Below are 25,220 nucleotides of genomic sequence, written 5' to 3'. Positions count from 1 at the left end.
TTTTCTTCCTTTTCTTCTTGTTCTTCTTTTTCTTCCCGTTCTTCCTGTTCTTCCTGCTACTGCCTGGTGATTGCATCCTGACTGCGAGCCGCCTGCGCTGCGGCGGCTTTAATAAACTCCTCAGGGTCCGGCTGACTCTCTGAATCAAATCAAACGGAGAGGAAGCTGCAGGGCCTCTTTCTCTCGTTCAGCTGCTTGTTTTTGCTAAGTTTAGCTGCAGTTTCATCTCATCGGTGCTCCTGCAGCCTCCGGAGGCCGACACGTCCTCCGGATCAGGCAGGGCCAGACGAGGCCCGGAGCCGGCCCGGAGGCGGCCCGGTCCGGGGGCGGAGCCGCTGACCCTCTGACCTTTCGTGTTCAGAGCGGCTCTGAGCTGCAGGAAACGCTGCGCTCTCCCAGTCTGAGGCTCTAAGCAGCTGAAACGCGTTGATTCGGTTCAGGAAGTGTTTTCAGATTCCGGCCGTCGGACCCGTCCAGGATTTTATGCCATTCTGGATTCCATATAGCTGCTTTAACTGGCTGCTTTAAAAAATGACCATCAATAAATCAGCAACCCTGATTCCTACTGAGCCCCTAAAAAAAAAAAAACTATAAAAATGTACTTTTTCATGCCCAACATAGTATCTGGTCCATATGGGATACTCTGTGGAATCTATTTCCCTTATTTATGGTTAAATATTGTGATTTTCATACTTACTGACATTAGCATGCTGAGCTGATGTTAGCTTAACATGCTAAACTTCACAAATAATGATTGAGATTTTCAATTTATTCTCCACAAGGTAAAAATTTGTCCATTATAGAAACAAAATAGACATTGATGTAAAGTAAGCACAATGCGCTGTAGTTTGAGCTAACACTAACATGCTAATAACTACAGGCAGTTGTTTTTGTCTTGTTTTGTTTTGTTATTCAGAGTAAAAATGGACCCATAAATCAAGCTAATATTATGAAACCATAGATAATTATTGTGATATTAAGAGCTGCTTTCACATTAGCATTATCATCCTAATACTATCATCATTGTTAGCCTACTAATGGTGACGCTAACTCTCAGATGAATAACAATGGATTTCAAAATGTTTCACATTGGTTCCAAATCAACTACAATGAGGCGATAGATTTAGTAAACCTTCAACAGCCTACCATTAGTGTCTGAAGCTAATCATGTAACATTCAGACATGCTAACATAGCCTTAGTATGCTAGCATCATTGCTAATGTTTTCTGCTGAAAGCTATCATCTTACATCTGAAGCTTCAATTCAGTTCAAAAACACTTTATTAGTCCCAAAGGAAATTAAATGTAACTCATATTAAAATTCATATTTGAGGGAAACAGGAAGTGTAACATGTACTCAGTCATTCATGCTATGATGCTAACTATGCAGAAACATTACATTTCTGCTGCAGATATGTGAAGTAACTTTGTTGTTTTTAGGTTTTTAGTTCAGGTGTTTCTGTCTCCATGCAGGTAAAATGTTCAAGTCTCTGGATCTGTCGCTCATCGTGGAGTTCATGCTAATGTTCTATAAGGACAAGCCCATCGACTGGCTGCTCGACCACATCATGTGGGTCAAAGTGTGCAACCAGAGAAGGACGCAGTGAGTCCAAAGCCAGCTTTCTCTCCTTTTCTTCTTGAATCAATCATTTTCCAAGAACGAATAGAAACCCTGAAGACGTTTGTGCCGGGATTAGCCATGTTGCCTGTTGTCTCTGTCAGAAACACTGCGACCGGCAGAAAGCCAACCTGAGGATCCGATTCAAGCCGTCGCTCTTCCAGCACGTCGGCACTCATTCGTCTCTGGCCGGAAGATCCAGAAGCTGAAGGTACTGTCTCTGGGTTCAGGATCATTTCCTGCTGCGACCTTCAGCTGTCACGTCTGCATCAGAACAGACTGATGGTTGGAGAGGCCTAGTCCAAGTCTGGACTTAATTCAGCTGAGAAGCCTGAATCAGAACCACCTGATGGACGATGAGTTCCTGGGTTCAGAGGGTTGATTACGTTTCTCACAGCAAAAATAAAAAGAAATGAGAAAATATATAATTTGTTCCTATGAATCCACTGGTGGAACAATTCATAACGTTTCCACGAAATAAAGTTTGCTAGACGATAAATCGCCCCAGAAGTTATTACAATGAACCATAATGTCGTCGTTTTGACACCATTGTCCAGTGATGTAATACTAGACAATGGTGGTAATACTAATGCTAACGTTAAACCACTAAACACAAAAGTTATCAGAAGCTGATGCTAATCACTGAGAAGAGCAAAGTCCTCAGATTCTGATTGTTGCATTTTATCATGTTAAAGTTGCATAAATGTGATGATCAAATGGAAAACATGATGTGTCATAAAGTTCATCCAAACTGGGGACATTTTATGGCAATCACTGATTTAAAAAACTCAAAACCAGCAGCCATTTTTAAAAATGAACATGCTAAAGCTAATGTTGATGTTAGCATCCACAGTTGACAAATCTTCACAGAGTTTCCTGTTTAAGCGTGGTTTTTCCTAATTTTCCTCTTCTGCAGGACAAGGACTTTGGGAAGCAGACGCTGCATAAGGGTCACGCCAACCCGCAGGCGGAGGTGACCACCAGCTGAAGACCTACCAGCACTTCACCCTGGAGAAGGCCTACCGGAGAGGACTTCTTCTGGGCCTTCACACCCATGGCTGGCGACTTCATCAGGATCCGCTTCTTCACGCCGTCCGCATCGAAAGGTCCGGGGCTGGGGGCGGGGCTAGGCTGGGGGCAAGGCTGGGCGGCAAGGGGCGGGGCTAGGCTGGGGCGGGGCAAGGCTGGGGGCGGGGCTAGGCTGGGGCGGGCTAGGGGGCGGCAAGGCTGGGGGCGGGGCAGGACGCGGGGGAGAAACTTTCTGTCTGGAGTTAAAGCTCTTCGTTGTTTTTAGGTTCTTCTTCCGGAGCGGAAATATCGAGCATCCAGGAGACAAACTGTTCAACACGTCAGTGGAGGTTCTACCGTTCGATGTGAGTCCAGAAAGTCAAACCAGATCAAATTTATTCTCTGAAATGTCAGCTGAAACTTGAAGTTTAGAAATATGAGAGCCAAAGAAAAACGAGGTTTGGACCAAAACATGGACCTGGATGTAAATTAAATCATTTCTGCTTGTTTTTGTGTTTCCCAGAACATTCAGGCTGAGAAGGAGGCGCTGACTGACGGGAGGAGAAGAGGCCGAAGTACCATCGGACCGAGGACGGGTTCATCCGGATCGGTGAGCCTTCAGTCCCGGTTCTGCTTCAGTTCTCAATAGGAGCAGTTCTGCAGTTTACACCGCAAGACAGTTTACAGAAGATGGAAATGAAGAGAAAAAACTCCAGGATCGGGAATTTTCTGGTTCAAAAGAGAAAATGAGAGGATGAAGAAGCTACCAGTTAGCTGGTTAGCCAGTTAGCTGGTTAGCCATTTAGCTGGTTAGCCAGTCAGTCGGTTAGCCAGTTAGCTGGTTAGCCATTTAGCTGGTTAGCCAGTCAGTCGGTTAGCCAGTTAGCTGGTTAGCCATTTAGTTGGTTAGCCAGTCAGTCGGTTAGCTGGTTAGCCAGTTAGTTGGTTAGCCAGTTTGGCGGTTAGCCAGTTAGCTTCTTCAAAATGCAAATGTTTCTGTGTGAGAGATTTATCTTTGTCTCATTAAAACCAAAATATCTCGTTTAAATAAGCAGCAAAACCTCCTGGGAGGTTGGTGTCATCAGAGAAAATATTTCGTTTTTAAGATGAGAAGGTCTTTTTAAGTGAAGGTGGAGCAGCAGCGTCACGGTTTCTGCTCAGCTCCACAGGTTTAGATCCGGTTCACAACATCTGCAGACACTTCAGTCGTTTTCTCAGGGAAAATGTTTACATTTGACTTTCTAAAAGCTGCAGACGCTCTGTAATAAATCAGGTCAACTTCAGTTTTATAGTGTAAATGGAATTTTTTGACCAAGTTTGGAATAAAAGTTTCAAATTCCTCAATGAACCGCATCAATACTTCCTTCAGTTCTCTATCCGGTCGGGATCAGATTGGACCCGAACATCCTCAGCGTCTCCAGGGACCTCTGAGCGGATGCAGCGGAATAATCTGCTGAACAGGAACAAATGCTGCTGTTTACAGGGATTACGGCTGTACCTGAAAGCACCGCAGCGGAGTGATAATCCCAGGTGGGATTATCGCTGCGCTGAGGTGAAAGCAGCTGAAACGGGTTCTGAACAGAAATCCAGCTGGGATTACAGGAGCAGCTCTTGGTAATCTGTGATAACCTTGATAATCTGCGCTGGAAGCTGCAGCTCTTAAATACCTCAGCACAACCTGAGCCAAACAGAGAAATCCTTCAGAACCGGTCGGTCGGTACCAGCCTGGTTCTGCTGATCAGGAGGCTACTACTACAACTATTAATCCCACAATGCACTGCGTCAACCTCTCAACTGGAAGACGGAGTTTCGCTCCATCTGAACTTTAAGACTTTTATTTTGCAAGCGTAAATGATTCAGAAAACGTTCACTGCTGTAGCAAAATCGTTCCGATTCATTGTTTCTACAGACGGGAGTCGCAACGTGGAACCTTTCATTTGTTTCTGGTACGTCCGTAAATCCAACGCACAGCTGCTGACAGCGAAGGAAGCAGGAACTCCGGCTAATTTCTGCTTCAAACGATCTGATTGGACGCTGGAAAAGACTGCTGATGTTTTCGAGTTGGGTTTATAGCAGTTAGCCTATAAGAAGCTAAGCTAGGCTAAAATAGCATCTGAATGCTAACAGATAGTAGCTAACGCTAATGTTAACGTCCACATTTGTCAGGAAACTATATGGATAGAATAAGACTTTACTCCAATCTGATGGTTGAAGAACAGATTAAATATGTAAATATCAGATTAAATCTATAAATATTCCTGATGTTATTCAGTGATTTAGCAGTGAAAAGGGTTTTCAGTGTAAAATGTTGCTGATTTCAGGTGGAGTGTTGATGGTCAACCTGCTGCAGATGATTTTGCTTCTCCGGTTCCTTCGCTAACGCCGCTGCTTCTGTCTCCAGGATCCTTCCAGAACGGGATCGCAGAGGGCGAGGTCGACCGACCTTCGGGCCCCTGGAGGCCATGCGCCTCACCGTGACGACGGACTCACCTGTGTGGGTGATCCTCAGCGAGGTGAGGCAGCGCTGCTGACCTTCAGGTTTCTGGTTTTGACCTTCAGGTTTCTGGTTTTGACCTTCAGGAGGGTCTTGGCGTTTTCGTTGAGCTCACTGACAGCCAATGTTTCTTTAGCAGGTTAAAATGATCTTCACTGCGTTTCCAGTCATCAGATAATTATTTAACATTTAGAAAATGAATTTGCTCCATAGAATCGCGGTAAAAAGCTGATAAAGGATATAAAAACGGTGAGGAGGTAAAATCTCCTTATCTGACATTTATTTTGTGGCAAAATGTAACAAACATTTTTTTATGTTGCCCATTGACATTAACTTGTGGAACGAAGCAAAATACTTCATATTTATTAGAAATAGAAATCAAACTTCTTCAAAAAGCCTGTGAACTTAAATGTTTTCAATAAATACTGAAATCAAAACTGAGAACTCAATATTATAATATAATATATTTAGTTTGAGGTGTTTTAACCCGGTTAGCGCCAACCCGGTTAGCGCCAAACCGGTTAGCGCCAAACCGGTTAGCGCCAACCCGGTTAGCGCCGACCCGGTTAGCGCCGACCCTGTCCCTCTGATTTTGCCTGGAGAAAAGGCTGAACCAAATCCAATGAGCTGCTCAGAGTTAGCACAGCTGACAGACGTCAGCCATGTTTGATTTGAGGAGAAGGGGGGAAGTACCAGCATTCTTACAAAATAAGAGCCCATAGTTCAGTGAAGCTTTATTTTGAAGAGTGATGCTGCTGAGTTTTCTTTTATTTTCTAATTGTTCCTGCAGATCTTCATAAGGAAAGCTCAGTGAAGCTCCGCCTCCTCAGCCCACTGAGCTGCGCCCCCGTGTGGCCGGGCCTCGCCGTTCCACTCAGAGACTGAAACCCTTCGGACCGGCGGCGCCGGCTGGTTTCCTTGGCGACGCGTTCTGTATTTATGTGTACATACGGTAAGATAAATGTGAAAACACTGGAAGTCGGAGCGCCGAGCCGCCTCCGATGATCGATCTGCTGCTTCGACACACTTCCTGTCTGCAGACACGCCCCTTCCTGCCGTCACACACCACCTTCACACACACTCCCGGGGGCGTGTGAGTGTGTGTCAGCCGCTGCGGGTCCTCCCTCCGTCGGTTAACGAGTTGCCTTAACGAGGACAGAGCAGACTGCGTCCATGTAGCGTCCGTCCTGCTGAAACTGCTGAAGGCGTTTGGAGTTGGACCTGAGGCCTTCTCGCCACAGCGCCCCCTGTTTACTGCGCTGTTTTCCATCCAGACGCTGTCTTCCAGAGAGGGACTGGCCTGCGGGCTCGGAGCAGAGGAAGTTTAGATAAATGGTTCCCGTTCTGTTGTTCCTTCACATCAGCTGTAGGTGCCTTCTGATGTAAATAGTCCTGAAACGCAGGTCGCTCTTCTCGACCATATTTTACTCCCTTTAGTTTGGATATTAGATGTGGAGGAACAGCAGATTTTTTCTTCTGATAAAAAATGCAAAGAAGTTTTTCTACGCCATGTCACACCGGATCTGCAGCCGTGCTCCATCACAGCAGGACGTCCGAAATGTTTCAGCTGTGGATGCAAGCATCAACATGCTCCCATCCCCCAGTGTCTTACGTGCATGACGACCATCTTTCAAGATGATTGTCTCTTTTTTTAGACTAATATTTGCCATAAAATGTTCCTCATTTCCGTGAGTTGGAGGAACTTTGTGTCTCCATGAAACTTCAAAATGATAAAAAGCTGCAAAATCAGGAACTGAGGATTTTGGTGTTCATGAGAGACTGACCACGTAACAGTTAGCTGCTAAACGTTAGCATTACCTTCACAAATTTTTTAAATGAATTGAGCAGTTTAGCATTAGCATAGCTAAGATTCTTCTTTAGTTAGTGGCTGATGAACCATACATAGCTTAACTGGTTAGCGGAGGCTAATAATTCCTGCCAACTTTAGTGCAAACATATTCTCCATTAAAATTATGGAGGCCATTTTGAAAAATGTCCACCAGAATAAGGAAACACAAGATCAAGAAATATAAACAATTTGTATGGGTGAAAATATTTAGGCTTTAATTAGACACCAAACAGATTCACCTAATTGGAAATTTTTGTGCAAAACTAAAATTTTTTTTCCATGACAATGGCGGCCATCTTGAAAAATCAAGACTTCCCTGTAATTATGATTTATATGGATTATGTATGATGACACCAAAATCATTACATTTTGGCAAACTTAGAGCCACGATATATTTCCCTTGACGACCATCAAGGCCATCTGGAGTGTTTCAGAGACTAACACTTTTTTTGGGGGAACATTTCTGCCATGTTTGGTTCTTGTATCCGCATGTGAAACATTTTGCTGAAACGTTAAATCTGCTGGTCAAAACTTCCTGCTGTGACATTTTGAAGCTTTTTACGATCAAACCCTTCAGACTCACCGCGTCGGATCGGACGGGTTACACAGACGCTGCTGCAGAAATGGGTTTTAAAGATTTTCAGTCATTTTTCTAGTTTGAGCTCCTGAGTAACAAAGTTTTCAGTCAGGTTTTTCAGAAAAGCTAAAAACAAGCTTTTTGGTGAAACAAGGAGATCCAGTCAGTTTGGTGATTTTTCTCATCGGATCCGTTGGATCGTTTCGGTTAAAGCAGGAAAATGACCTCAGGGAACAATTTATCTGAACTTTTCCTCCGCTCAGACGGAGCTCTGGTCTCTCTGTCTAGACTCACTGAACATAACTTGAGTTTTATTTCGTTTCCTCTTGGATGCACTGGATTGCATTGCTGTCATCTTGTCTGTGTCTTTTGTACCCTTTAGATAAACTATTTAAATGAGCTTAAACTTCTATCCAATCTGTGGATTGTAATAAAGAGAGAAATGAAATCATTTCAGCCTCTTTGTCTTTTTTACGTCGGCCTTCAACAAATCCAAAATGGCCGCTGATAGGTGATCAGTTTCTGCTCAAAACTCTGCTGACATGAGCGTCATCAGACTGCAAAGATGTAGGAAAGCACCCTGGCAGCACTTAAGCTAATAGCATTTTGGCTCATTTTGACATAAAGCATTAATTTAGCCTTCAGTGACAGAATCCTAATGCCAGTTAAGCTAATATCATTAAATCACAGTCAGGCAAAAATAAAACAAAAATAATAACCCAAATGACTGCTGTTATTTTTATTTACATGCACAGCTCATATCATGACGGGAATTTATGTTATAAAAGTTTTGCACTTCTTCTGAAAAACTTGTAAAAGTTTGTATTTGCAAAGCTTTGCTGAATGAAGATTTAAAGTTCGACTGTTACTAATGCAATAATCAGCTGGTTTACGTTACATTACAGTCAAACTTGACATTTAGACATTTATAAATATTCTATATATGAAATAGAGGTTACACTACATTACACTGAGACAACAGCGACCCCATGCGGTCAGATGTTAAAGTTACATCTGGATTTACGTCATGATGAGACATGACGTGGGTCACATGATAGGTCACAGGTCAAATGACAGCGGTTGCAGCTCCACTCAGCAGGAGAGTAAAACTCCAGTCCTGCAGGTTTTATGATCCTCAGGATCAAAACGCTGGAATGAATCGGCTTCATTTCCTCCAGTGAAGCTCAGATCCTCAGAGTCTTAATGGCTCATTATTCTGTCCAGCTGCTGCAGAAGAGGCTCATCTAAAGGCTCATCTAAAGGTCACAGGCCAGCCAGTGGCCCCTGAGGACTGGAGTTTGACCCTGGAGTTTGACCCTGTGACTTACAGGATCAGGAAAATCTGGAATAAAACACCGAAACCCAAAACAAATGAAACGCAGCTTTAATCTGACAAACAGAAGGAATGAACCGAATGTTTATTCTGGTTTACTCCAGAATGAACCAGATAATAATATGACCTCAGAATGATATAACTTTATCATGACCTCTTAGAATAAAATAATAGTTGCAGCCATGCAGGTTGTTAAATAAAAAATAATTAATTTCTGTCTGAGCTGCTCCTGTTCTGCTCCAAACTCAAGTTTAATTTAACAAAAGTATAAATCCAGATTGTTAATGACTAACAAAATAAGCTCCTTCTTTAAATTTTTAAAGATTTATTTTGTTTTATTTTATTTGTCCATTTGTGTAACCAAACAGTTCTGATCCAAAGATGTGCTATTTTAATTTTTATCTCAGAGTTTCTGTTTCTTCACTCAAACTACTTGTAATTATGCTTGTTTTTTTTTATCACATAGTTATTAATTAAATTCAGGAAGATCATAAAAGCAGTTATAATAATGTCACATGTTCCAAATATTGAGGTCTAAATTCTGTCAACTGAATTTACAAATAGGATAAATTTTTATTGGCTTAATTTTCTTTTGGCATTTAAAACATTCAAAAATTGTTTTTTTTTTTATTTTTTAGTGAACATTTATAACTTCAAATATATAGCTCCAAAACATTTAAAAATCATTTCAGTATAAAATGCCTGGAATTATCCAAATAATGACAATGTGAGAACTGAAGGGATTTTACTACGGAGAGAGAGGAGGGTCATTTTCTGAATAGTTTCTGTGCATATTTAGTCATACTTTCTAATATTTGATGATTCTCCAGTCAGGGGTTACTGGCTTATGTTGAGACAGTAATGTTGCTGTAAAGGGAGTTTAAATATGTGCAGAAATGATTAATAAATAGGATTAATTGCAATAGATGGGCGATGGGATTGAAATGACTTTTTGTAAAGTGTCTTGACAGCGTTATTAATTCCCATTTGGTGTCAGTCAGTAAACAAAATTTAATTAAATTATGGTAATCTGAAAAAAGGTAATTTTCGCTTTTGAAACAGAGTTTCAAAAGCGTTTTTTAATATTTGAAATATGAAAAACTAAATTTAAAATTTTCTTCAACAGTTATCAACCACAACAAATGAAAAAAATGCTTCTACTTCAATCTCCTATTTTCACATTAAAATACAAAAAACAAATTTCCACTTGGCTTTAAAAATGTTTGTGATTTTTAGGTTTTAATATGAAAATATACCTATTTTATTTTCCAAAATATGCAGTAAGTTCTGTCAGCCGCCCTTTATGACCTGGACCTCTTGGCGGTAATAAAGGCTTCCTGTTGCTAAAAACAACCTGAATATTGATTTTCGATTCATCATATTTTACCATAAAAATCAGTTTTAGTCTCAGTCCAAACCATTTCTCAGGTTTCGAAAGACTTACTACAACCAATCATCGCGCATTTCCTGTGACAGCTGCGCCAATCAGCGCCGTCCACGAGGTTCAGCTCTAAGACGCGCTGTCCGACAGAGATTTTCCTGCAACCAATGAGCGGCTGCCATTTGACAGAAAACGCCTGACCCTGGATCCGGCTGGCCAATCAGTGTCCAGCGAAGGCGGCGATTTCCCTGTGATTCTCACACGTGACCCTCCTCACTAGTTCCCAGGCGGTCACATCACGGAGCTTGAGGTGAGTAAAGAAAGCGACAAATTAGCTGTTTTACTGGAAAACTCAGAAAAATGCGACTTTTTCCGGACAGGAGCGGGTTGATTGTGGATGTGAGGCTGGAGAAAGGGGCCTGTCTGCGGGTTCTGGGGGGTAAAATGGAGCGGGAGAGGTCGGAGCGGAGCGGCTAGCTCGGGCTAATTAGCCGCAGGTGAACCCGGACCGCCTGCTAGCTCGGACCGCTGGAGGCTTTTTACCGCAACAGAATGATCCAGAACGGGTTCATCTGACTAAACAGCAGCTTTGTGAGCCGGGCTGGTGTTTAAATACAGGCTGACACACCCAGGAGACTTAATCTTAACTTTAAAGATTAAATTAAAATCAAAAGCTAGAGGCGGATGGAGGCCACATAGAATTTAAGTTTCTGTAATAAACTTTTGTTTTCTGCTCATTAATATTCACATAAATGAGCTGAAAACCAGAACTGGTGTGAAATATCATTAGAATAAGTTAAAAACGAAGGCAGCTTGTTTATATTCCTCCGTTTACACTGTAAAACTTTATGGCCCATAATGAGGCTTCATTTAAATGACAGGTGAGGATGTTTCTGCAAACTGCTGAACAAATAGCATTTATTAAGCATTTTGTGGTCAAAATAAATGAAGTAATTAACTTACAACTGAAAATGGAACTTAAACTGCAAAACTAAGCCAAATTTGAAAAATAAGTCAATTAAATTTGCCCAAAATCATGAATCTAACCTATTTTAAAATTAGGCTTTATTGTCACAATAAATAAATAAAAAAAGAAAAAATTGGACCCCAAAACCAAATATTTGTCTTAAAATTTACAGTAATTTTGCAGTATTTCAGACATTTGCATGAAACTTTATTATTATATTGATCCTGTGTATAAGTTTGAGTAGTAAATAAACCTGGTTTTGTCTGGACCTCCATATCTCCAGAACATCCAGCAGAGCCATCATCTGGACTTCCCAACCCAGTTCTCATCCGTCTCCCAGTTTTCCCAGTCTAACTTTGAGAATTTTGCCAGTGTTTCCTCCAGAATGTTTCAGTCTCCCACTGCTGGAAGACTTCCTGGTTTCTGACCAATCAGAGACCAAAAGATTTCTGATTGGTTCTGGGCAAACTGGGCAGAATTGAAATATTTTCTCATTTTGATTCAACATAAAGTTTAAATCCTGGTCCATTTGTTCCTCTTTCTGGTTCTGGTCCAGCTCATTTTCCTGCTCTTTGGTTCTGGGTTTTTGGGTCCGTCCTTAGAAAGATAATCTGAGCAGTGAATGGAAAACTTTGTCAGGTTGATGTTTAATCTCTAAACTGTAAATGAGAAATATTCAGACCAACTTTTTGCTCATTATCCCAAAATAAACAAAAATCTTTAAAAATGCAAAGTTTTAAGAAACACACAAACAAAATTATTGCAGAAAACAGACCAGGTGTTTTCTTTAATAAAAGGTTTTGGTTTATTTTGGCCGAATGTTTTTTTTTTTGTTTTAGACAATGTTTTTAAATGACAACATTCTTGTAAAATCCTCTCTGTCTTTACTTATATCTAATAACTGGGTGCAAAAGTCTGATGGAAAATCTTCAGTGATATTAAAATCAAACATGGCTGATTAGAAAAAAATACTTTATTATTCCAAACATTTTCCATTTCAGAAGATCTCCTTCCAGAAACATTTAAAACGTTCATCAATTTATGCCATCCTTCATTTGCAGTCAGGGCCACATAAAATTATTCCAAGGGCTGCAAACAGCCCCCGCGCCACACTTTGGACACTGCTGATTCAGCCAGATCTGATGATTGTGGTATCGGCTGCTGGTCCAGAACCAGTATGCTGGTGTTCGGACGTCTCGCTGCAGCAGAACAGAGGTGCTGATATGAACATAATTTCATTTTAAACTGAGCAGAACCAAAATTGATATTAAATCAGACGTTTAGTTATATTTTTACCCATAATGAGAGTAAAACCTGAGGTTCTGATGGTTCTTCTGGACCAGACTAGGTTGATGATGAATCAGTTCATCCTGATTGAGTTTGCTGTGCTTTTATTTTGAAGGAAGGTGTGATGAATTAAACGGAAACGTTTATTGGACACGAAAAGCCATTTTTCTGGATTTCTCCTCCATGCCGGCTGCAGGGAGCCGCTCAGTTTCTGTTCAAACAGAAACCAGTCAGAACCTGTGGGAACCAGTCGGACCTGCTGGGTGACGCGTTAGCCTCGGCCGTTTGAGCTCTGGATGAGTTCAGCACTGCCGACAGTCAGCAGCGATGAACGTCCCAGGACCAGTTAGAACCAGTAAAACCCAGACAGAACCAGTTACAATTAATTAGACCCTGTCAGAACCCAATTAGAACCAATCGGGACCAGTTGGGGCCAATTGGCACCAGTCAGAAACCAGTTAGAACCCAGTTTGGAGCAGGTCCTTCGGACTCTAGCATCAGATTAGTGGAGAAGTCCTGCCTCCCGGGCGCTCTGGATTGGGATTAGGCGTCGGATTTACCGGCCAATCAGAGCCGGTGGCTGGAATCTCGTTAGGCAACGGGAAGCTGAGGCGGTTTGGCTTCTCCGCCGCCTGAACAGAGCAGGTCGCTCTGGTAACATCCTTCCAGGAGGGAAGCCATGCTCTGCAACGAGCTGCTGCTCTGACCCGTCTCTGGTCAGGAACCAGAACCTGGAGTGGTTCTTGTTCTGGGTTAGAGCCGGTTCTGAACCATTTCTGTAGCAGCAGTTATTAAAACCATCTGATGAAGTCAAAGTGAAACTCTATGGTAATCTGACTGCAAGTCATCCTGTTCATCCATTTTCTGTGACAGATTTTTTACATTTTCCTGTAAATTTGTTTAATTCTGCTTTATTTGACCTCAAACCACCTCAGTGGTGCCCTATGTAGGCCGAACAGTTAAATCCTTCAGCTGATAAAAGGGCGCCCCTGGTGGGGAAACAGAAGAATAGCAAGCGCTTTTCTCATGACAGAACTGCAGAGCAATGGATGCTGTCGCCATTTAAGTCACTAAATTTCCTTTAAAAATTTTTTTCTTTTAGAAAAGTGGCTAAGTTGGCAGAAGAGTTTTCGTACATTTTGCGTAATATACTTTAATAGTTTTTGTTGCATAGTATTTTTATGTATTTTCTGTAAGTAATTTTTGTTTTGTTTTCTTTTTAGATATCTTAACAGCAGCCTCCATGCTGCTGTTAAACCTGATTAAATACATTTCTCTTTAGTATGTAGTTTAAATATTTCTTGGTTATTTTTGTGGCATCCTACTTTGTTTGTTCAGCTTCTCCGGCTCACTGTTGAAACTATAGCAACAGCAAGCTAGCTGATTGTCAAATCACATGGGTTTGGTAGCTAACAGAAGAAATTATCCAGGTGTTTCCAAGGAAGGAGGGCTAAATGTTTACCTCACCATTATTGTGAAAAACAATCTGCTTTTGTTACTGAAATAATGTGAAACTGATGTTAATTAAAAACAATTAATAAAAAAATAAAAATTCATCATGAAAACGTTTCTGAAACTGATGTTAAAACAGGATGGACCGCTGATTACTCCTGGCCACGCCTTCTGACTCCGCCCACTTTCGAATTGGTTGTTCCTCAGTGGGCGGGGCTTAGCTTTCTCACTTACTGACTGTAAACACAGATGTGTATGTGCGCAGTAATCCCACCGGGTGAAATCTCATTAGTGCGGCCCGTCCTCTGGGGTGGGCTGGTCTCCATGGTGACGGAGCGCCGCATCATGCTGTGCTTGTCTGCAGACCATGCATCAGAAGGCGCTGCTGTTCGTTCTGCTGGCGGTGGGCCTGGTCTGCCTCGGCCTGGCGCCCGCCTGCCGGGCCCAGAACCAGGACGAAGACGCAGACGTGGAGGACGACCTGGACCTGGACCTGGCCGGAACCGAGGACGACGACGAGCTGGATGGGGACGAAGAAGCCCCGCCCGCACCAAAAGCCCCCACTGCGCCAAAGGTGAACTGCTGGGTGCCGTTGCTGTGGTTACCGACTGCTTGGACCCTTGAGGTCCGGCCAGACAGAACCTAATGGACGTGCGGTTCCTCTTTGTTCAGGTGACCTACAAGGCTCCAGAACCGATGGGGGAACATTTCTTCGCCGAGTCGTTTGACCGGGGGACCCTGGACGGGTGAGCGCACACACCTGACCTGGTTCTGTTCCGATTCAGTTGGTTGAACCGGACCGCAAGAGCCGATACAGACGAAGAGGTTTCTGTGGGTAGAGTAGTCATCTTATGATTGAACGGTTGTGGGTTCAATTCCTCCAGTCACATGTTGGCCTGACCCTGGGCAAGACACTAACCTCAAATTGCCTACCGATCTGTGTGAGGGTGAATGTGTGAGGGTGAATGTGTGAGGGTGAATGTGTGAGGGTGAATGTGTGAGGGTGAATGTGTGAATGTGACTCTGGTGTAAAGCGCTTTGAGTGGTCAAAATGATTGGGAAAGCGCTACATAAGCTCAGTACATTTACCATTCTGGCTGTTGGGTCAAGAGAAGCGACTGGTTTTGATCTGGACTCTGTATTTCTTATTGACCTGGTTGGTTCTGATCCGAACCCGGAAGCTCTCCTTGACCCGGTTTGTTTTTGGTTCCAGCTGGGTTCTGTCAAAGGCAAAGAAGGATGACGCAGATGAAGAGATCGCGAAGTACGATGGTATGTCTGTTTGTTTCTGGATTGGGATCGGACCGTCTGTACCGGATGATGTTGTCCTCTGATTGGCTAATGAGGATGATAATGATGATGTTGTTTGGACAGGTAAATGGGCCGTAGAAGAAATGAAGGACACCAAGCTGCCCGGCGATAAAGGTTTGGTCCTGAAGTCCAGAGCCAAACATCACGCCATTTCCGCACCATTGCTGCGACCTTTTACCTTCGATTCCATGCCCCTTGTCATCCAGTAAGACCCACTCAGAACCAGAATCTTTGCTCTGTCCTGCCAGAACCCGCTGACAGGTGTTTGTGTCCAGGTACGAGGTGAACTTCCAGTCCGGGATTGATTGCGGCGGCGCCTACTTGAAGCTGCTGAGTGAGACGCCCGGCCTGGACCTGGTCATCGGGTTCACTGCTGAAGAGATGGCGACGGCGCCGGTCCTAATGGGGTTTCAATGTCACTGAGATATCTGTCCCTGCAGGACCAATTTGTGGACAAGACAGCGTACACCATCATGTTTGGACCCGATAAGTGTGGAGAAGATTACAAGCTGCACTTCATCTTCAGGCACAAAAACCCCAAAACCGGGCATTACGAGGAGAAGCACGCCAAGAAACCCGACGCCGACCTACGGTCCTACTTCACCGACAAGAAGACGCACCTGTACACCCTGGGTACGCCACCTTATACACCCACACACACTCTCACTGGACTTGTATGGACTTGCTTTGACAAGTCCTTAAAAAGTTTTAAACTCTTAAATGTAAAACTTTATATTCTTGATAATATAGACAATAATGTGTATTTTCTTTTATATAGATTAAAGGCTGTGTGTCTTTATAATCTATTTTAAGATCATACAGATTCTTATATCTGTACCTTGCATACAAGAATCTGTATGCCTTTTAATTCAGAGGAATGCAGATTAACGCCCACAAATACACAAAATACATAAAAAATAAAATGGACACAGACAAGGAATGTCTACCGTAAATTCCGGACTATAAGCCACAACATTTTTCCCACGCTTCGAATCCTGCTGCCTGTACTAAGGTGCAGCTAATGCGTGTTTTGTTTTTTGTCAGTAAAAACATTTTGCCTCGTAACAGCAAATCAAGTAGTTCAGAGGTCCATTGAAATTGTACAGTAAATTAAGAGCACTTTCATTAATCAAAAACACAATTTCAAAATCCCTCATAAGTAATATCTTTCTAAGTATTGCACTTTACTACATGGGACACCTGCAGCTTCCAATCCGGTGCGGCCTACACAAGAACAAAACTTATTTGCTTTCCAAAATTAGAGCATGCAGTTTTTAATCGGGTGTGTTGTGCAGTCCAGAATTTACAGTATGCACAAAGACAGATCTGTACACAAGAATATTGCATTTAAGACGTGTATCCATCTGAAATAAAATAATATAGATTTTTTTTTGTGCAGTTCTGTCATGATACAGGTCTTAAATTTAATTCAGAATTTATGAAATTAAATATTTTCGCAAATTCTTAATCTTGATTTCGTTAAATATTCATGTGTGTGTACATGGCAAAATGTCCTCACAATGTCGGAGGTTAAGAGTGAGTCCTCACGCGCTAGCCAAACAAGTACACACACACACACACACACACACACAGTTCTGAGAGTGTGACTGTGCTCTGACGCCCCCAGTGGTGAACGCTGACAACAGCTTTGAAGTTCTGGTGGATCAGACCGTGGTGAACAGCGGCAACCTGCTGAAGGACATGACACCCCCTGTAAACCCCCCTGCTGAGATTGAGGACCCTGACGACCACAAACCGGAGGACTGGGACGAGAGGCCAAAGATCCAGGACCCTGATGCCGTGAAACCCGAAGACTGGTCAGAATCTGCTGTTGCTTCACCTTTTCTTCTTCTGTGTGCAATTACCATGTGTGCAGTTACATTAGCTAAAATTGATTACATAAAGCAGATCTAGTTAGTCCTTTAAGCTCATAATTTAGTTTTATAATCTTTGTTTCTGTGTTTGGACGCTACATGGGTCTTGACAAAATACATAGTCAATCTTCATTGTTCATCGTGAAATTATTAATGTGCAACACAGTATCATCAGCATAAGAGATTTTTTGGTATGGAAACTTATTCCAGGGGGAAGAAAAGCTAAGATCCAAGTCCAGATCTCTGAGACATATCAGGAAGTAAGATTTATTTTGCATACCAAGAGTCCTGGAGAAAAAAAATGTACGCAGAAGAGAGTTGATCTAAGCGAAGTTCCACAGGAAGGAATAAGGCTGTTAGCATCAGCTAAGCTACCTATGTGAACCAGCATACTTGAACAACGTAATGAAGCCTGTTAGCTTCGTTAGCCGTCGCTTATGACGTTTCTTCTTAGGGACGAGGACGCTCCTGCTCAGATTCCCGATGAAGACGCCGTGAAACCGGACGGCTGGTTGGACGATGAGGCCGAGTACATCGGAGACCCTGATGCCATCAAACCTGACGACTGGTGAGTCACCAGGGCAACCTCAACCACTGACTTCCTCCCTGTTTGGCAGCCGTAACAGATCCGTTTCCTGCAGGGATGAGGACATGGATGGAGAATGGGAGGCACCTCAGGTCCCCAACCCCGCCTGCGAGAGCGCCCCCGGCTGCGGCCCCTGGAAGCGGCCGATGATTGACAACCCCAGTTACAAGGGCAAGTGGAAGCCCCCCATGGTGGACAACCCCAACTACCAGGTGGGTTCTGATACTCTGAGACGGGCTCAGTCCGGTTCCTGTAAGGTGTTGTGATGGTGTTTCTGTTTTTTTAGTGCACCATATTATCGTGAAAATGTATCAACTATGGATATCAGCGTTTTTCAAGATGGCTTTTGTGTTTGAGCCTTTTAAACCAGTTAACACCATAAAATGCTTCCCATTTTCATGACTTGGAGTATCTTTATTTCACACCATATGTTTTTGGATTTGGGTATCGTAGTCATAAAGTAATAATATTTACCAAAACCAGAAACTGAGAACGTTGCTGTTAGCGATTCTCACACCAGTCCTCAACTGGATGTGGCACAAAGGTCAGCGCTGGATCTTATGTATTTACTAGTTAAGCATTAGCTTTTGCTAATGTTTTACATATTTAGCAGTTTAACGTTAGTTTCTGCCAATGCTAAATTGTCAGTGGTGGCCATTTTGAAATATGTATACCAGGACAAGGAAACACAAGGTCAAGAAAATACTTTTACGGTTCAACATATGTAGGCTATGATCTGACACCAAACACATTTATTTTATTGGTGATTTTAAATTACATTTCCATGCTGGCCATCTTAAAAAAATAAAGAAAAATAGCCACAAATCAGATATTTTCTGATTCAATTGTGTCTCATTTAACACCAAAGTCTTAATTTGTGACAAATATTGGCAATTTTATTGCAAAAATAAATTTTCCTTGTTGAACATGGCGGCCATCTTGGCTTTCATTAATGGTGAACGGTAGTTTTTCAACCAAGCTAGTTACTCAAAACGTCTGTGCTAAGTTCAGGTTCTTGTATCCGGATGTGGGATATTTGTTTGAAATATTTAATCTGCTGCTCTGTCAGGGGATCTGGAAGCCGAGAAAGATTCCCAACCCAGATTACTTTGAGGACCTGGAGCCGTTCAAGATGACGCCGTTCAGTGCTCTGGGGCTCGAGCTTTGGTCCATGACCTCTGACATCTTCTTCGACAACTTCTTCATCACCAACGACCGCAACACAGCCGAGCGCTGGGCCGCCGACAGCTGGGGCTGAAGAAGGCAGCAGAGGGCGCTGCTGAGGTGAGTCCATGAAGAACAAATCTTAATCAAAATGTCTGCTGGATGATTTCTTCTCTCGTTGTTCAGATCAACTCATTCACTGACTGACTGATTCATTTGTTCATGCCGAGAATCTTTAGTTCCTTTTTCTCCATCCTTTTATTTTCAACTCTGAATGAAGCTGGCCTTAGTTCTGCAGAAACTCTTTGGTTTGTTTTTCAACTTTAGATCAAAGGAAACGACCTGATGCTGAATCGTTTTGATTCCAGTAAACACCTGACCTGCAGCAAAGTTGTGAAATTATACACACCCTTAAAACTTTATAAGCCATCCACACACTTCACGTGTTTTATTGCGATTTATGTGATGGAGCGACACAACTTTGAAGTGGAGAGAAAATTATTTATGGCTTTCAAGCTGTTTACAGATTTTAAAAATCTGAAAAGTGTGGCGTGTTTTTATATCCAGCAGTTCTCAGTAGAACCGACTCTGACTGCAGATCTGCAGTGGATCAGTTTCCATGTCAGATTCTCAGGTGTATTCAGCTCTGACTTTGACTAGGCCATTCTAAAACACATGTTGGCATTCTCCACTTCTCTCCTGTTGGCCACATAAAGTCCTGCAGAATTTCTGGAAATTTGAATTAACTGCTTCATGGGGTTTTGGTGATAAATGCAGAAAGTTCAGGGTCCTTGGGACTGGGCTCTGCTGAGGCATAAAGACAGGAATGTGTGTGAATTAAGTGGATCCATGTTTGGTTCTCAGCCGGGTCTGGCAACCCAGATGCTAACTGCTGCAGAGGAGCGACCCTGGCTCTGGATCGTCTATGTCCTCACTGTGGCTCTTCCTCTCGTCCTCATCATCGTCTTCTGCTGCACGGCAAGGTACCACACTCTGTCTCTCTCTCTCTCACACACACACACACACACACACACACACACACACACACACACACCCTCCAACTTCCTGTGTGATCCTTCACTTCTCTGAAGGATGGAAAGATGGGAGGATTTCTCAAAAGCTTCAGGCAGTTATTCTAACAATCATCTTCTAGCAGGCTGTATCCTGCAGCTCTGATGATGATGATGATTACGAAGCACTGCTGTAGCACACCTTCAGTTTATTTATTTACTGTTTTTGTTTAAAATGTTTTCCTGAAATTGGAGCTAATAGACTCATTGTGCATCACTACTGACACGTTGCATGTTGTTCTTTACATCAGAAAGTTTTGTGCCCAAGCAGGAGGGCAAATAGTCTCTACTGTGTTTCCATCCGTAGTGGCGCTGCCCGTAGAACTGCGAACAAAATGAAACCTGGAGATGAAGAGACTGTTAATCCAGTGTGGAGCGTCACGGAAAGGGAAAAATAACGCAGAAGAAGCATTGAAACATAATTTCAAACTGCTGGATTCTTTTTTCTTCGCGGTGTGTCGGCTACGCTACATGCAAACTCGTTGCCATGGCAACCGACTAACACCACCACTAATATTTCAGATTTCAGCACCAAAAACACTCAAACATTTCCACACAAAGAGCAGAACATTCAGTAGATTACACTTTTATGTTTACAGGTTTGATGTTTATTAATAAGTGATTGCTGTGGTATGTTAGCTACCGCTGCTATTAGCTACCACTGCTAATGGCTAATATAGGACACATTGGTGGTTGATTGGCTAATCTAACACCTGCTCTCCTGATGATCTGTCAGAGTTGTTTAGGTTGCCTTATCTTTTTATTTGCTTTTATTTTTTAACTGAACTAAAACACTCAATTCTGCAACAGATCTGCATGTTAAGGTTGTCACAGTCAAGCTAGCATAGCTGACCTACTGCCCTCTCCCTTATTGTTTTTTCATAATGTTGACAATTACTAGCAAAGCACTCTTTTTCTTTATATCAGATGCACATTTAAGATTTAGAGCATCATGTTGACAGCTGAAACCAAAGCTAGCCATTGTTAGCTAGCAGCTTTTTTTGTGACGTCACACTGTCTGTAGAGACATTCTGATCTGTGATGATGATGATGGTGGGTGTCCACAGAGCTCCTCCGGTCGGCTCAGGACTCGCTGAGTCTCACCAGCTTACAGGAGGAGCTAAAGGGAGCCGGACGCCTCCAGCCGGTGACTCCTCCTCTTCCTCCTAGCCTAGCTTGTTGTGGCGTAGCTGTAGTGCTGATGAAGATCAGCTTATAGACAGCTTTTCCTGATGAAAAGTTCATGAATCTGTTTTTCTGCAGGAAAAGAAGACTCCAGCAGCTGAATACAAGAAGACAGACGAACCTCAGCCTGACGTGAAGGAGGAAGAAGAGGAAGAGGAGGAAGAGGATAAGGCTGAGGAGGCGAAGAGCAGTCCAGGTGGGTTAGCTCTCTCACTGACCTGGTTCTGTGCATCCCCCAGTTCAGTTCTGTAACCATTAGGTTTATTTTCCTCCAGCTGCAGAGGACAAGAGTGATGAAGAAGAACATGCTTCTGAGGAAGAGGAGGGAGAGAAAGAGGCCACGACAGAAGAGGTGAGGAAGAACTGCTTTATGTTGACTGGGTTCCGGTGGTTCTGCTGTGATAAAACCAGGAGGAACTGCTGCATTCAGCCTGAAACTTTCTGGTTTAACAGCTGGCCTGATGGAGGTGGATCTGGCCCGCAGCATCACTAATTACAGTGTAACCATCAACTTGGAGCTGTTGCTGGGCAGATTAGCTGAGTTGAGGTCCAGTTTAGCGTCAGGCTTTAAAGTGGAAGATGTTTCTGACTGCTGGTTTGGAATGAATCCAGCAGGAAACTCAGATCGGTGCCAACGTGAGGCTGGAATAAACAGGAAGTGGTAAGGCTCAGAGCCACCAGTAGATGGCAGCGTCTGGTTCAGCATTAACGGTTTTCAGAAAAACGAAGACTGCCTTAGCCAGTGCAAAAACTTTTTTTTTTTTTTTTTTTTTTTTACAAAGTTTAGGTTTGTTTTTTAAATTGTTGCTGTTTATCAACGTTTTCCAACTGAATAATTAAAAATGTGCCTGAAGCAAAACCTTTGATGGAGACCCGGCTGACAGTTTTTCTCCTGGGTTCTGGTTCTGAGATTAAAAAATACTTTGTCAGGAAGTGTCTCTCTGTGGGAGAATGTTTTGGAAAAGTTTCAGCAATTTGGGGTAAAATTTGTCTTTAAAATATAGTAAAATAATTTAAATGGTGATTTTGTTCTGATCCACAGAGAGAAGACGATATTCTGCGAAGATCTCCCAGGAGCAGGAGGCTCAGAAAGGACTGATAGATCTCAACTCTGACCTCCTGACCTCCTTCCCCTCCCCTCGTCTTCCTCCTCATCTTCCTCTTTCCTGAGGCCACGAAGCCTGAACGGATCCGGTAAAAGCATTGAAGCCGACAGAAATTTGATGACGATTCCAGCTCGATCCGGTTTTGGACGTTTTGTTTTAGAGCTTAACTGAGATTCACTAAAACTTCCTGCATCATTCCAACCTGCAGGGGGCGACGTTCTGTCTGCTCCTCCAATCAGCAGCCTGTTGACAGGAAGACGGTCGCCCCACTGGACTGGACGGGCGGCTGACCAACCGGCCCACAGATAACCAACTACTAACCGCTAACCGTAGTGCTTCAGTGTTAGCCTGCTAGTGATTGACAAATAAATGCTAATTTATTTGTCAATTCCAAATTATCGACCTCAGAGTTGCAGTTAAGCAGCCTAATAAAGCCAGAGCTTAGCGGCTGGAGGAGGCTTAAACTGTGAACACTCCGATTTTTCTCCATGTCTGTTGTCCTGTCAGTGCTAGAGCGCTGGCTGTCTGTTAGCTTCTTCCTGAAACACTGTCTGCTGTCGTTGGGTCAGACAGGAAACCTGGATGTTTGGCTCACCTGCCTCCTCCAGCTCAGCGCCACGGAGGCTCCCCCCCTTTCTATAATACTTTAAATTAATAACTGCTGAAATAATCATGATAAAATGTCATTAATATATCAATAATTTTTTAAAAATTGAAATAAATGCAGCAAAGATTAATATTGAATTATATGTGTCTCAGTTAAACGTATTTTATAATTTTACCCGTCACTCAGTGGGCGGGATTATGGAAGCTGACGTCTGATTGGCTGCTGCAAACAGCTAAGTAAACACAACTTCCCAGCTAGCTCCGACTCTCAGCTCAAAATTTTCACTTTAATTGTGGAGATGATTTTAGTAGCAATTAAATTATTTACTTATTACAAACTGTGGGTGAGCAACTCCCGGCACAGCGATATTGTTAGTCCGTTGTTCACAGACTGTTAGCCGCCGTTAGCTAGCAGGCGGGGCTAGCAGTGATGCTGCCTGACCACAGTGAGCGCTGCTGACTTCATCAGCAATATTTCAAACTACAGAAGTAGAGGCTGCAGTTTCTCCTCCCGGGTTTGTAGTAAATAAATATTAATTTATGTCAATTCCAAAATATCGACCTCAGAGTTGCAGTTAACTGGGCAGAAGATGACTTGCTGTTTGAAGGAGCCAATCAGATGTCAGTTTGCCTTAATCCCGCCCACTTCGTTTGACTGTTTATTGATGTGCTTCAGCACAGGAACATAAAATTATTAAATCATGAAATCTAGTTTGTAATTAAATCACCCTCGTATAATGAGGCCACATATAGTTCTATATTATTTATATATTTCAAGTTTTGATGTATTTAAATGTCAGAACCTCAGGTGTCCTGCAACTACCAGAACGGAGGTGCTCCTCCATTGTTGCCCCTGAGCTTCCTGTTAACTTCATCATGACGTCACACATAACCTCTGTTTCATCCAATCACTGCACAGCTTGTAATAAAAATGGAACCAAATGAGAAAAATCCTGATAATCTCAGAAATGATAAAGTTCAGCTCTGTAATCGTTTCCTTAAAGCAGGAGTGTCAAACTCCACTCCTGGAGAAAATCTGGCTGTCCTGCAGATTTTAGATGAGCCACAGGTACAAAACCCTGGAATGAAACGGCTTCCTGACCATCAGATCTGCAGAGAACGAGCTCGTTATTCTGTCCAGGTGCTGCAGCAGAGGCTCATCTGAAAGTGGCAGGCCAGCCAGCGGCCCTGCAGGACTGGAGTTAACATCTGTACCTTAAGGAGTCATTTCAGCAGAGTTCTGTGAAGTTGCTCTCGGTAGTCAGTATGTGACCTGCAGGATGAAATTAGACTGAGCTGGCTGACGTTTCATTGGTTATCCCTGTGCAGCTGAACTGGATTTAATGTTTTTTTTTTTACAAAGCGTTTCCTCTCTGACTCTTTGCTTGTGCTTAAACTCTGAGGGACAATAGTTTCTGACGTTTTCTAACAGGTTTTTTGTAGAATTTAAATATTTTGAAGTCCCACAGGTCTTCCCCAGTCTTCAGGCTTATATAGAAATCATGGCAAATGTCTAAAATGATTTAATTTCACTGTTTTTGTGTTAGAATATGTTGTTTTCTTGTTAAAAGATGTAAAAATCAGGATTTTCTAGAGGTTGATCATGTGAGGGGGGTTCACAGCCAAACAGTTTCCCGCTGGGTGCCCGCTGGGATTGGCCGGTCCGTGGGTTGATCTGGACGGTGAGTTCGGGGCTGATCGCTCTCTGACTGCGCTGAACACTGTATCTGCTGCGGTTTTACTTCCTGTGGCGATTCAGAGCGACCGGCAGCAGAACCCAGCTGTGAATGAAACACTGTGATGAGGGCCTGATGTCAGTGAAGCAAATGTTTTTGTTTTGATGAATAAAAATTGCTGAATGGAAACAAACAACAGCTGCAGTTGTTTATTCAGCTGGAAAGAGTACAAAAGTTATCGAGTAAAAGTACCATTAATTGGATAAGTAGCGCAGGGCTAGTATCACCAATATCAATTTGCCTTTTTGTTTTAATTATTTAGTTACAATCTAAGATAAATTTTGAAAAGTTTATTGGTATTGACAAATAAGTTAATTGTGCATAGCTTCCTTAATAAAGTTTAAAAAAATTATGTAAGCAAATGAAGTTCTGATCAAAGAATCAAATTTCAAGATTGAATCTGAAACTAAAGTATTGATCTGATACTGACATCAAGTTGGTATCGATATCTATTTTTGGATCAATTTGCTCTAATCGATACAATTTCAGTTAAATCCAAATTATCGGTGTCACTTTTTTCTCAATTGTAAATAATTACAATTAACTTTAAAAGTTTTTTATGGTATGGATTCATAAAGGCAAACGGTGTGTTCTCACACTGTTTTTAATTAAACAAG

The 25,220-nt window shown here is 42.6% G+C and overlaps 2 pseudogenes; both read left to right on the top strand.

The window, feature by feature from the left end:
- Nucleotides 1–6,693, top strand: part of LOC129354353 (alpha-1,3-mannosyl-glycoprotein 4-beta-N-acetylglucosaminyltransferase B-like) — a 42,957-nt pseudogene extending 36,264 nt beyond the window's left edge.
- Nucleotides 6,694–10,488: 3,795 nt separating this feature from the next.
- Nucleotides 10,489–23,578, top strand: LOC129354356 (calnexin-like; annotated as a pseudogene).
- Nucleotides 23,579–25,220: the final 1,642 nt, after the last annotated feature.

The sequence above is a fragment of the Poeciliopsis prolifica genome, unplaced genomic scaffold, assembly GCF_027474105.1.
Source record: "Poeciliopsis prolifica strain line A6 unplaced genomic scaffold, Auburn_PproV2 SCAFFOLD108, whole genome shotgun sequence".
Taxonomy (NCBI): domain Eukaryota; kingdom Metazoa; phylum Chordata; class Actinopteri; order Cyprinodontiformes; family Poeciliidae; genus Poeciliopsis; species Poeciliopsis prolifica.
The sequence above is the reverse complement of the archived record's forward strand: the minus strand, read 5'-3'. Positions and strand labels throughout refer to the sequence as shown.